The following is a 14391-nucleotide window of genomic DNA, read 5'->3' on the forward strand; positions in this document are numbered from 1 at the left end:
ACTCCAGGCTCCGAACTGTCAGCACAGAGCCGAACGCGGGGCTCGAACTCACAAACCGTGAGATCATGACCTGAGCCAAAGTCGGACGCTCAACCGACTGAGCCACCCAGGCACCCCCTAACACAGTAGTTTAAGCCAGAATCTGAAAACCAGTGGATGCAAGCCACGGTAGAGCACACCACAAATATTTGTATACTTTGTGATATCTGTAGAAGAGGAAACAGAATATTTAACAGAAAACATGTTCTCATCCCTAGGACATATCACTGGTTCCTATTAGTCCATATACCAAAGTAATTTTACCTCACCACAGAAAATATCTCCAGTTTCAAATTTCTAATGTATATTCAGGACACCATTCGAAAAGTTTCTAATAAAAAAGCAATTAAATCTGAGCCAAGGAAGAGAGATTCTTGGGCTTCAAGACACAGCAGTCAGATGTGCTCAAGAGGTAAGATTAAAGGGAAATAGCACTTTTCAGACAAGTGTTCATGTGTTCAGCTCCCCCTGTTCCTGTGGTTTTTGTGGTGTGAGATAAACAAGAGGAGAAGTGTTGTTCTCAGTTCTCAAATTTCAGGTGAGTTTTGAAAGTGAAGACTTTTTCTCCTAAAGGACAGTGTTTTTGAGTATCACAGCTGTACTTGAGTCACAGCAAAATCTCTCATTCTTTGAAAGTGACGAATGTGATCAAAATCAGACGGTCTCTTGAGAAAGATGAGAGATTTTGCCTTTCAGTGAAAGGTTATTGATAAAGTCTGATAGTAGTCTGTTGTCTCGCCTTAGAAAACGGCTCTACTTTTGGAAATCTGAATTCAGCCATCATATTGAAGGACAGAGGCCAAGTCTTTTCCCTCTCTGTACTTCCTGAATGCAGTGTCCATACCTCAGAAGGTACTCAAAATATATTAGTTGAATTGAACTTAAAAAAAAAAAAAAAAAATCACTGGGGGCGCCCAGGTGACTCAGTCGGTGAAGCGTCCAACTTCGGCTCAGGTCATTATCTCATGGTTCCTGGATTCCGGCTCCACATTGGCCTCTGTGCTGATAGCTCAGAGCCTGGAGCCTGCTTTGGATTCTGTGTTTCCCTCTGTCTCTGCCCCTCCCCTGCTTGCATCTGTTTCTCTTTCAAAAGTAAATCTTTAAAAACAAAAATCACTGTGAAAATGGTACCTCAAATCACTGGGGTAAGGATGGAACTTTTTAAAACATATGGAGGGGCCATATGGCTCAGTCAGTTAAGCATCCGACCCTTGATTTGGGCTCAGGTCATGATCTCATGGTTGGCGGGATGGAGCCCCCTGTTGGACTCTGTGCTGACAGCATGGAACCTGCTTGGGATTCTCTCTCCCTCTTTCTCTGCCCCTCCTGGCTCACAAGCTCTCTCAAATAAACTTAAAAAATATATATACGTGTGTGTGTGTGTGTGTATATATATACACGTGTATATATATACACGTGTGTATATATACACGTGTATATATATACACGTGTGTATATATACACACACACAAAATATATATACATATGTATACACACATATACATATTATACATATATTAACGTATATAACATATATGTGTATACGTATGGAGACGCCTGGATAACTCTTTGGAAAACGATCGAATTTGAGATCTGTGCTTCATACCACACATAAACTACAAATGGATAAAGCTGTAAATGTAAAATGTGAAACTTTACAAGTTCTAATGCAAAGCATGGGTAAATTCCTGTAGAACTTGGAGGTCTAAGTATCACTTAATGTCTCGATACCAAAAAAATAAAAATTTGGTTTAAAAAAAATCACTGAATAATCATATAAGGGGATAAGGAAAAAGGATTATTTACAAAAGAAAGTAGAAACATTCCTTAATGTAGAATCTCCTGGGCATAAAAGAGTATGAAGTATATTCTCTTCATGAACTGTCCTGTAGCATCTGCTGTTTATCTGATTTTTCCACTTTGACATATGTTGCTTGATCGCATTTCATAATATCACCCTGATCAGTGTAAAAAATGTATAGGAATTCTCTTAATTCGGGACTTTATGTGAAGACAATAACAATAGTTCATAGGACAGAATCGACATAATGGAATAAATTATATATTGTGTACTAAACGTTTTCTTAAGGATAACTCATAAAAACTGCCATAGCAAAGAGCTATACTGTGGCATAGTGGTTAGAATCAGCCCTGGAGTCCCAGCCTGCATAGTGTCAAATCTCTAATACCACCTACCAGCTGTGTGATTTTCGCCAAGTTACTTTCCATCTTTGGACTTCAGTTTACCCATCTATAAATAGAGATGATGATAGTAATTAGTTGGTATGAAGGCTAGCTGAGTTAATATTCATACAGCACTTAGAAAAGTGACCACCATAGGAGCACCTAAGGTGTCTCAGTCAGTTAAGCCTCTGACTCCAGCTCAGGGCATGATCTCACAGTTCATGAGTTCAAGCCCCACTTCCGGCTCTGTGCTGACAGCTCAGAGCCTGGAGCCTGCTTCGGATTCTGTGTCTCCCTCTCTGTCTGCCCCTCCTTGTTCATCCTCTGTGTCTCTCTCTCTCTCTCTCTCTCTCTCTCTCTCTCTCAAAACTAAACATTTAAAAAAAGTGACTAGCATATACTACATGCTACAGAAGTGTTTATCATATAAATGACATAAATGGCATACAGATTTAAGTACAGTATAACTTGTTACTTGACTGCTCTCCACAAGACTAAGACAATTCTGGAGGAAAAGATTATTCATGTCTTTGTACTACTCTGAATTTTTTTTCCCTATTTTTGTTATCGACAGTCATTCAAGCCCATACCCCATATGGCTGATTCCCCAGTGTGCGAGTCTTGGTGGGAGGCAGATTCCCCTCCTTCAGGAGGGAAGGAGCCAGATCCTCCCCCTTCCTGCCCCCAGCAGCGAGAACTCTGCAGTGTCCCTCAGCCAGTGCCTTGAGCCTGTGACTTTGATCATGTAAGGGTAGCTAGACAGATGTATGAACAGCCAAGCACCCCAGACCATGTCAGAGTCCAGTGGAGGCAGCGGCACAGAGGCTCATCAGAGGAGCCCCGAGTGCCCTGAACAGCACGATCAAAAGTGCGTCCTAACATACGGCTCAGGCACGGTGACCTGAGTGGTCTTTCTGGTCCTCTGGCTCTGGCCCATTTTCACAAGCCTGGTTGGGCAGCCTCAGCAAGCAACTCTGTGTTGCATCCTGAAGGCTTTCTAAGTCCTTCATTTTCTGCTCAAGTTAGCCACAGGTGGTGCTGTTGCCCGCAGCAAAGAACCGTGACTAACACTCCAGGTTACAATCCAGAGCAGAGGCAATCATCCAAGAGTTCTCAGCCTCTGTGTCTGCATTTCCCCCGCTTTAAAATGCACATCTCAACTTCACCACCCCTGGTTCTTCCACTGGTCGTTGTTACTGTGTGGATCTGCTCAAATAAGAGAACTCCAGGAAGTTTTGCTGTCCTCCGATGTTTCCACTGGTGATATGACTGTTCTTTGGATTGTCAGTACCATTTTCTGCACTGCCGCCAGGGGAAGAATTATAGAATCCACCTGATCCCAAATCCTAAGCACGAAGAAAATAACAGTGCCAGAGGTTCCCACCACTCAAAAGATTTTTTAAAACATTTAGTGCTATGCTGTCCAACAAATATAAGGCAAAGCACATATGTAATTTGAAATTTTCTAGTAGCCACATTAAAAAAAAAAAAAGTCAATTTGGGGCACTGGGTGGCTCAGTCAGTCAAGCATCTGACTCTTGGTTTCAGCTCAGGTCATGATCTCACGGTGGTGGGATCCAGGCCTGTGTTGGCTTCCAGCTGGCAGTGCAGAGCCTGCTTGGGATTCTCTCTCTCTCTCTCTCTCTCTCTCTCTCTCTCTCTCTGCCCCTGCCCCCCCCCTCACACACACACACACACACTCTCTCTCTCTCTCTCTCTCTCAAAATAAATATTAACAAGTGAGATCCATTTTAATGATCTATTTTATTTATTCCCAAATATCCATATATTATCAAATATGTAATTGATGTAAAATATATCAATAAAATAGTTTATGTTCTTTCTTCATATTCAGTTTTCAAAAACCTTAAGTGCATTTTACATGTACAGCACGTCTCAATTTGTATTAGCCACATCTCAAGTGCACAATAGCCACATATGGTCAGCGGCTCCTGTATTGGACAGAACAGATCTAGTATGTCCTGGGCCCTGGGCTAGGCACACTCAGTAAATATCTACCTCTGCGGCTAAAGATAAAGCTGAAGAATATCCGTTCTTTGCTAAAGCTGCTATAACAACATAAAACAAAATGGTGGTTTAAACAACAGAAATTTATTTTCTCACAGTCCTGAACTTCAAGATCAAGTTGTGGGGAGATCTGGTATCTTCTGAGACTTCTCTTCTTGGGTTGCAGGTGGCCACATCCCTCTGTGTCCTCACATGATCCTTCCTCTGTGCTTGCAAGTTAATGATGTCTCTGTGTGTGTCCAGATCTCTTAAGGACACCAGTTCTGTATATTGAACGTATGGTTGATCCCTGATCAATAAAGTTACAACCAAAGTCGTAAGGAGAATTTAGAATTGTCTTCAGAAAATTTAAATATATACTTTGGTGTCCAAGGGAAAATGTATTGCATACACAACATACCACTGCATGTTTTGAGAATTCACAACTGTGTGCACATAAGTCCAAAAGACTGGAAATCGGAAAAAATAGTTCCCCATCTCTTTTAATAGACTGTATTAAAGGTAATCGCTTGCTCTTCCCAGGACACACCCGACAGGTGCTCTATTCTATGACTTACCTCATCCTATTATGGTTTGAAAATATCCTTTCTCCTATATCTAAATGTGTAAAGCCTTCTCATTTTTAAAGATCCATCTCAATGGTCCCTCCTTCTTTCCTTTCCCTCGATTTATCTGTTTAAAGTAACCTTCGCTTCATCTAATCTCTCAGGTATCTTCTTTACAAGACTCTAAAGTCTGATAAAGGGGAAGTCCGGTGTATGATTCATTATAATTTCTATTACAGCAGCGTAGTGTTATGCTATGGCAGGCAATGTTTATTCATAATAGACCTAATAAGTGTTAACAAATATTTGTGGAAAGATTCTCTGAAAGAATATTTAATCTGAAGGTTCAAAATAATACCTCTTTAAGCTGCTGCCACAATTCCCCCCCGGGGGATTTGGCCCACGTGTTTAAGTTGTTAAAATGCATTAGCCACAGAATCTTTCAAGAGATCATGTTTGGGTTGCAGGAGGAATAAAGCAGACGGGTCCAGGGCATCTAAGAAAGGCAGGGAGGGGGGTGGAAAACAGAATGGAACTGAGAGGTTTAACCAAGTTACCACTGTACTCAGAGTGGACCCTGGTCAGAAAAGAGGCCCTATGAAAACATGAACTGTGACAAATGACTCTCATCTGACCCTACTGGCTTAGCCTGGGCTTCCGTCTCTGTTTTCTATTTGTAATTCCAGGGGCCAGGACTGGAATTAGAGGTTAACTCAACCTCAGGGCATTCACCTGGGCCTGACATCCTTCCTCCCCAGTTGTTGCTCGTCTCCAGGGGCCAGGCCAGATGCTTCTTTCTCTGCCTGCCACCCTGAGTCCCGCGGTCAGTGGTATGACCAACTGTCTACCCCACCTCTGTCCTTTTTAATGTGGTTGGGGTATTGTGATATAGTAAGAAATATATATTTGGCCCCCAGTACCTGACACAGGATTCCTAAAACCTCCCATAATTTCCTGAGTGAAAGAGGTAATAGAAGCATCTTTGGTTATGATTTTTGCTCTTAGTCCCTGGTTCCTGATAGAGGTTCAACCCTTGGAATCTGCAGAGTGATGAGTATCCTCTTCCTGCAATTGAGATGACCTGTGGCTTATGGCCCCTGGAAAGCTTCAGGATGAGGCCTGATCACCAGAAATACCCAGGGCAAGCCTAGAGGATTAGAACCTTTAGCCCAACTTCCCCACCTCCTGGAAGGGGAGAGGGGCTAGAGGTTGAGTTAATCACCAGTTGGCCAAGGATTTACTTAATCATGCCCGTGTAATGAAACCTCCACTGTCTGTTGCTGTGTAACAGATTATCTGAAAATCAGTAGCTTAAAGCACCAAATATTCAGTGTTTCTCACTGTTCCCTTCTGTAAGTCAGGAATCAGGAGCACATTAGCTGGGTGGTTCTAGCGCCAGATTTGTCATGGGATTGCAGTAAAGATGTTAGAAGGAACCATAAGCATCTGAAGGCTTGAGATTCACTTCCGAGATGGCACACTCAAGGACTCACCAAGTAGACAATTTCTCACGGCATGGCAGCTGGCTTCCCTCAGATCAAAGAGAGTGAGGAGGAAGTCACGAGATCTTTCTGACCATCACTTCTGCTTTATTCTATTCACCAAGAGGGAGTTGCTAAAGTCTAGCCCACACTAAAGGGGAGGGGAGAAAAGAATCTGTGAACATGGCTTAAAATCACCACACATACTCATGATGCATATTAGCAAACCACTCATATGATACAGTATTAAATATTGCAGTAACAAATATTGGGTGAATTAAATTAAGTAAATGGGTATTATAAAACACCATAAGGGATGTGCTCAATTATTGCACATTTGCAAAGATATTTTGGCAGCCTCTAAAAAAGCACCAGGGAGAATGAAGACTCTAGCATTATTTCCTGTAAAATTGCAAGTATTTCTATCTTGGATTTTCACTATAATCTCTGCTCTGTGCGTTCTATGGATTTTTTATTACCAGCACATTTGGGTAACAGAACCTGTCTTCACCAGTCCTGATACCATAGAGCCCACTCCAATCAAGCTGGCTGCACATCCTCCCTCCTGTGTATCCCTAACCCCTCAGCCCCAGCTGACCCAAGTTTTTGCCAATCATCTGTACCTCACTTCCCTATCCTTTGGATCGAACTTCCTTAAACATTAGAATATATTGGCCTTGTTTAAACTTGGATTCATGAAATGCTTTTTGGATCTTAAATCCTAAACTATTAGCTGACTGTCCCTACCATAAGCAGACTCGACAGAAACAGAAATTTCCACAAGGATGTATACTTATTATCCTGACTTCAAAAATTAAGTTAATCAGCAGTTTGCACACCCACAATACATCAGAGGAAACTATTTGGAGTTAATATCCTTCTTAACATTTTGTTAAGTTATTTCAATAAGTGGACATAGTAAAGGCCATTAAAAGTTAATTATGTAATTTATAGACGCCAAGAAATACATATTAGATCTTCTAAAAAGGTAGTTAAGATATTAAAGCCTCTAGTATTCAGTTTAGTAACAGATCTCCATTTTAACTCTTACTATACTTAAGCCTGTCTGACTTGACACTGAAGTCAAAAGCACTTACAAGTCTGAAATGACAGGCTGTATTAGCTCAAATTTTTTAAAAAATGCTGGAGCCAAAGAAACTGATGGTACAATGATGCAAAATGGAATTTAATTACTGGTGAAGAGACATTAGGGTTAAAGTAACCAAAGGCAGGAATTTAAACAGAGGGGTTTCCTCACTCCCCTCTTTTCAGGGGTTCTGTTCTCTCCCTCCCAGTCTCTTGCCCAGACACCCATCCCGGACACCAGCTGGTCTCAAAGTTGGGAGCATCAAAACTACTTGGATGACTTTAGAACACACACATTGCTGGACTCCCACCTGAGCTCCTGATGCCCTGGGCCTGGGGACGGACAGACCATCGCAGCTCTCAAATGTGACATGAGTCACATGACATTGATGCTGCTAATCCGAGAACCACATCTAGAGACCCGTGGAGGCAAATGATTCCAATCTCAGGCCAGGACCACAGATGCAAGAAACAGAACATTCTCTATCTTTTGTAACTCAGCTAAAATTGTGTTTTAATCCCCCGTTCTGCCAGGGCAGTGGAAACTTAATCGCAATGAATTCAGGGTCCAACCTCTCCTTCCTCTGGGTTCCACCTGTATTTGCCACAACACGGTACCCCAGACTGGTGGATTAAACTATGGAAATTCGTTTTCACATAGTTCTGGAGGCTTTGTAGTCTAAGATCAAAGTGCTGGTAGGTTTGGTTTCTTCTGTGGCCTCTCTCCTTGAATTAAAGATGGCACCTTCCCCCGGTGTCCTCACGTGGTCTTTCCTGGGTGCACATGCACCCCTGGTGTTTCTTTGTATCCCAGTCTCCTCTTCTGATAAGGACACCAGTTGTATTGGATTAGGGCCCTTCATTTTAACTTAATCACCTCTTTAAAGGCCCATCTCCAAATACAGTCACATTCTGAGGTACTAGGGGCTAAGGCTTCAGCATATGAATTTTGGCAGAGGGGTGAAGGGACACAATTCCACCCACAACGCCAGCTGAGGTCCAGGGAATTCTCACGTTGTGAATGCTTGAGGGTGGTAGCTCCACCCTTGTATCTCAAGGTGACCCCCTATCAACGCTGGCCTCTCCCAAGATGCCCTCCTTCCCTTCTGGTCTTCAGTAGTTAGGCCGTGCAGGACTCACCTGAGTTGTCCCTCATCTATGGCTGCAAAGCTGCCTGTGTGACACACTGGGCCCCTGGCAGCCCCGTGACATGGGCAGAGGCCTGCCGTCACTTCTGTGTGCCCTGCGTGGCCTTCCAGAAATGATTCTACTCCCCATGTGCTACACTGGGCACAGGGGATCTTGCTGAGGCTGCCTCCAGCCTCTCCCACACACACCCTTGCGTCTCGCCACCTGGACTTCACCCTGGACCTGAGCCACAGGGCCACTCTTCTCCCCAGACTGTATAGCTCATCTGGAGTGACTGACACCCCACCCCACTGCAGGGCTTGCTGGGGAAGGGGTGCAAAGCAGTCAGGCTGCAAAGTCCCTGTCTCAGATGCCACATCTGAGCTCTCAGAACTTCCTCTCTCACAACCAAGTCCCACCCCCACAGGGCAGCCCCTTTCCTGTTCTTGGAGGCTCCACTTTGTCTCTATAGGTACCCTCCCAAGCATACTGTCTGGGCCTCAGTCCTTTCCAGTCTCCTAAGCTGCAGACATATTTTTGAAACTCAAAACCTAGGACTGTCTTTCTCCCCCTGACCCTTTACTCTTCTGCCAAAAATTCCTCTTCTGATGCAATAAATGCAAAATAGCTCATTGCATTGGGTGGAGGCAGTAAAGGAAACGCGGCTGGGAAAACACAGCAGTATTTCAGAACATACCCTGCCATGCCTACTTGGCTGCTTTGGCTCGCGAAATTGCACCAGGCAGGCCATGTGGCCAAGCAGAGGACCCTTCATCAGCAGATTAGGCTCTTGTGCTGTCTGTCCTGTGGAGACATTGGAACCAGGCAGAACCACATTCTCTTCTTGTTCCCCATGGGTAGACAGAGTGCCCTGCCACTGGCTCGGGCTGGCCTCAGAAGAGCAAACGCCTGGCACACCAGGAACACCAGCCCCCTCAAGGCGGTGTTCTGAACACCTGCCACGTGGCTTTTTTCCACCTTGTAGCCGTTAAAATGTCCCAGAGACTCGATGCTCTGAAATTTCCAACTGCTTATGAGATAGCCCTGTGGTTGAAAACACCGTATTGCCATATATTCTGGACTAAACAAGAAGCACATTTCCTATAAGTCATTCAGCGTCTTACGGTGTAGAACAGGCAACATTTTAGCACAGGAGACCTACAGTTTTTCTCCTATTTAATCTGAAGTGAAAGTTTGATTGTGTTTCTTGTGTCTCATGACTATATAGCTTTTTGTTCTGAAGAGCATCATATATAAATACTAGACATGAATATGAATATACCTTTTCCCTAAAAGCAGAAGTGTAGTCTATTTAGATAAAATAAGACATTGTGAGGGCCGTGGCATACCTGTGCACAGAAGCTACAGACAAGCAGATGTGTAAAACCAAACAAAAATGAGAATTGTGGAGTAGAGCCACAAGTAAACTGAAATCATACTTTCATTTCTGTAAAGTCTTAAGGTATTTGTTATTAATTTTCCAGATTATACTTAAATTTGTCATTATTTCAATAAAAATATAAAGTATTCTGAAGTTTTAATTTACTATATGCTAAATTACTTGGCAAACTCATGTACTTTATAAATGTGAGTTCTTAATTTTATTATTCTCCATGAAAAACCTATAAAGGAAGCACAGAAAATCCCATTACATTTGTGTCACGTCCTGAATAACTCCAAGATTAAAAGTCTTGGTTATATCACAAGATCGTCTTTTCTACTTCTGTGTAGAAAACAAACAAACAAACAAAAAAGGCTACCAAGAACATCCTCTAATGTCCTTTTACAGAAACAGACTCAGATAATCATGATTATAGTTTCTAATTTTAAGTCACATCCATCCCACATTAATTCTATCCTTATAATTTGTCCCCTTCATTTTTTTTTTAATTTTTTAATGTTTATTTATTTTTGAGAGAGAGAGAGAGAGAGAGAAAATGTGAACGGGGGAGGGGCAGAGAGAGAGGGAGACACAGAATCTGAAGCAGGCCCCAGGCTCTGGCTCAGGCACAGCCACCCAGGCACCCCTCCCCTTCATTTGTAATAAAGATTTATGAGAGCCAGGTTCATATGTGATGTCTCTGACTTTTTTATATCTCAAAAGTTCTGGGAGTTAATTTCACTTCATATTAAACCATTTATAGACTTGGCAGCAAATGTCAGCATGTAACGTGCTACATGAGGTTTCATTAGAACAATTCATGTCTTTCTCATACAACCATGTTACATAGAATTATTGATTTACCTAAGCCAGTTAGCCAACTGGTTTTAGCATGGTTTTTAGCACTCCCGGCCTTCTATTCCAAGAGGACAGAGAAAATGATCTACAATAGAGGTGCCTTTCTCTCTCTCTCTCTCTCTCTCTCTCTCTCTCTTTCTTTCTCTCTCTCAAAATAAATAAAGAAACAAACAAACAAAAAAAAAAGAGGGGTGCCTGGGTGGCTCAGTTGGTTGAGCATCCAACTTCAGCTCAGGTCATGATGTCACGGTTCACAAGTTCGAGCCCCACTTTGGTCTCGGTGCTGACAGCTCAGAGCCTGGAGCCTGCTTCGGATTCTGTGTCTCCCTCTCTCTCTGCCCCTCCCCCTCCTTTCAAAAATAAACATTAAAAAAAATTAAAAACAAAAAAATATCTATAATAAAATACTATATAGCTAATCTTGTTCGTCCCTTAAAAAGAAAAAAAAAAAAGACTTCACAAAGGTGCCAGGATTAAGCAAGGGAACATGCTCATTATACACCCAACACCCACTTTTCCTCAACTGCTTTTCTCCCAGGAAGTGCATCATGCTGAATCCATGTAGACCATCCTCTCCTATGTCACACATTCCCATAACTCATCTTTTCTTTTTTTCTTCTTTCTTTTCTTCCTTTCTTTTTTTTTTTGGACCTCTTTTGGAGTACTACTTACCCATTTTTGCCATTGTATCATGGTGATCCCTGAACATGCCTTTCTCTTTCACTAGGTGATGAGCTTCTCGCATGCTATAGCCAGGTCCTAAATCACTCCCAGCACAGTGTCCTAAGAATGTAATAGATGTATGTGTTGACAGACTAAATGAATGAGTGAGTGATTACATGAAAGTCTAGCACGTATTCTATTAAATAAAACACACCGGATATCAGTATACATTGTAATTAAGATGCGAAGAGGAGAGTGAGTCATGAAAATTAAACTACCATAAGTAAGAAACAAAAACAGCTTTTAAACTATTTAGGAGACTGTCTTTGGTCAAACTTGAATAATGAACATCCTTCTTATTAAGATGCTGCTTCCTCATTGTTTTATGTTGAAACACAAGTGTAATTTCCTGTCCCTTCACAGTGTTGGTTTCTCATCTCGGTGCAAGCAGATTTATCTGGCTCCTCGGTCGACAAAATCATCTCCTCAAGAAACATGGGTAAGTGTAAGATTTAACAATAAAATAATATTTTTAAGTAGATAACGACTCAGGCACGGTTGTCAGTAATGCTCACAACCTTTTACCAAGTTTAGGCTACAGAAATGCAATAAAGCAGAACTTTATAAGACAAAGAGAAATGAGGCTGCCACATGGTTCCCCCACTTCTGAGCAGTGGTTAAAGGGTGTCAGAACTGACATTTAGAAATAGTTAGGTAAACCTATTGATACACAAAAGAGGAATATTTATGCTCCATTCCCTTTCAGGAAACATCATATTGGCAAACTGAATTAAGAGGCTGTGAGGAAATCTACCAGCTCCCAGCTATAGATCTACCCATTTCCTCATTAGTACAATGGTCTCATGATACCTTTTATATCATCAGAAACAATGTGAAATTTGGAAATAGTATTTCTAGTATTAATAAATATTAAGTAATAATGCTTACTTAATAAGTGACCATCAGTGTCTGAGACATAGTAGTCGTAATAAGTAGCTAGTAAACTGATCAAGGAAGGCAAGTATTTCCTATAACCTGTAGGAAAACATTTTATCTTTTGATGATTGTCATCAATGATTTGTACTATTTGAGGAGCTGGTTAATAACAGATATATTTTAATGCACTGGGGATTATCTTTTTTTGGGATTTGTCAAAATTAGCAACTTGCCCACATTTCTCAGCAGTGGTTCTAAAAACAATTTTGTCATAATTTTATTAAAAGCAGTAAAAGTAATGTCTGAAAAAAATGTACGAATGATGAGAATTACGTATTCCATTAAAATCTCAGAAGCAAAAAACCCTCAGATTCGCACAAATTAATTTAACAACTATTATCTACAGAGCTTGGTATCATATGTGAAATGTCACTGTACAATGGATGGATAGAGGAGGAAGGGGCACCCCTCGATCTCTCAATCCTGGTCCCAAGGAGGGATATCTTCGTGGTTGAGGTGTTCTCCCCAGACATGTGAGCCTGGTGATAGATGGGACACTGTGTAGCATCAGAGTTCCATCCTAGTAGCTTATTCAGCTTTTTGTGTATCTCAGACTTTTTTCTCGTATCATTTTCCTTCTTCACTTTCATCCTTTAAAGGTCTTCTTAATGAAGATTTGGGGGGTAAATTTCGTCAGTAGTAGTTTATTATCATCATTATTATTATTATTATTATTATTATTATTATGTGTGTGAGAGAGAGAGAGATTGGAGCAGAGGGAGAAAGAAAGATACTAAGCAGGTTTCACTCCCAGCACGGAGCCCAACACGGGTTCAGGGATCATGACCTGACCTGAAATCAAGAGTCAGATGCTCAACCGACTGAGTCACCCAGGCACCCCAACTGGTAATTTATCTTAAATTGTCCTTAATTTTGCCCTGGTTTTGAAATTTAGTTCTGTCAGATATTTAATTATAGGATTACATACATTTTCATAGCCGTTTGGAACTATCAACCCACTGTCTCCTGGTTTCTGTTACTACTTCTGTGAAGTCCTTTGTCTCTGTAAATTTTACTCTTTGTAGGTGCACCATTTTTTCTCTCTGGCCTTCTGTCTCTTACTCTTGGATCCTCAGCTTCATTGCAGGGTGTCTACATGAATGTAGATTTCCATCTTTGTTTGTTTTTAATCCTATTTGGAATTTGCTGGACTTCATAAATCTGAGGATTCCATCCATGTCCTTCATCAGTTCTAGACAGCTCTCAGTGATTATCTTTTTGAACGTTGCCTCTTTCCTATTTTCTCTCTTCTCCTATCCCTTATGGAATGCCAGTTAAACATATCCTGAACTTTTCACTTTATCTTCCATGTCTCTTTGGTATTTTCCCATATGTTTCACACTGGTAATTTTGTATTATTTCTTTATTTTTTTAATGTCTATTTATTTATTTATTTTGAGAGAGAGAGAGGACACAAGTGAGAGAGGGGAGAGAGAGAAGGAGAGAGAGAATACCAAGCAGGCTCCACGCAGAGCCCAACATGGGGCTCGATCCCACAAACCTTGAAAATCATGGCCGGAGCTGAAATCAAGAGTCAGAGGCTTAATTGAGCCACCCAGGCTCCCCCTGTATTATTTCTTTAGATCTATCTTGCAGTACATTAATTTTTTTATTCAGCTGAAGCTAATCCCCGTATTAATTTTTTAAGTTAAATTATTACATTTTTCATTTCTGGAAAGCCTTTCCCAGTCGCTCCAAAAATATGCCTACCCGTCTTTTGAAGTCTCTTCCTCCCTACTCATGTGTTCAAATTCCTTTCTTTATTTCTTATTAAACACACTTGTTTTGTGTTGTGTATCTATTAATTTGTTAATAGATTTGTAAATTGATTGTATAATCTATCTCTTAAGGTTTTGTGGATCTGCTACTCATCTTTCTCATTTTTGTTGAATCTCAAACATAGTGGTCAAATGTGTGTGTGTGCGCGCACGTGTGTGTTTTAATGAGCTCATATTTGTTAGAACTCTATCTGTGAGAATTCTTTTTTTTTATTTAATGTTTT

The 14391-nt window shown here is 41.3% G+C and overlaps 1 protein-coding gene across 15 annotated transcripts in view; it reads left to right on the forward strand.

Moving 5' to 3' along the window:
- GPR65 (G protein-coupled receptor 65) overlaps positions 1 to 14391 on the forward strand; it is a 143483-nt gene that overhangs the window by 1702 nt on the left and 127390 nt on the right. For all 15 annotated transcript variants that reach the window (XR_008417285.1, XR_008417286.1, XR_002083595.2 and 12 more), the window contains exon 2: positions 11817 to 11892. The gene's annotated coding sequence lies outside the window, so the exon portion shown is untranslated. The remainder of the gene's footprint in view (positions 1 to 11816; positions 11893 to 14391) is intronic.

This window comes from Panthera pardus, unplaced genomic scaffold, assembly GCF_024362965.1.
Source record: "Panthera pardus isolate Hobbes unplaced genomic scaffold, ASM2436296v1 HiC_scaffold_24, whole genome shotgun sequence".
In the NCBI taxonomy this organism is placed as follows: domain Eukaryota; kingdom Metazoa; phylum Chordata; class Mammalia; order Carnivora; family Felidae; genus Panthera; species Panthera pardus.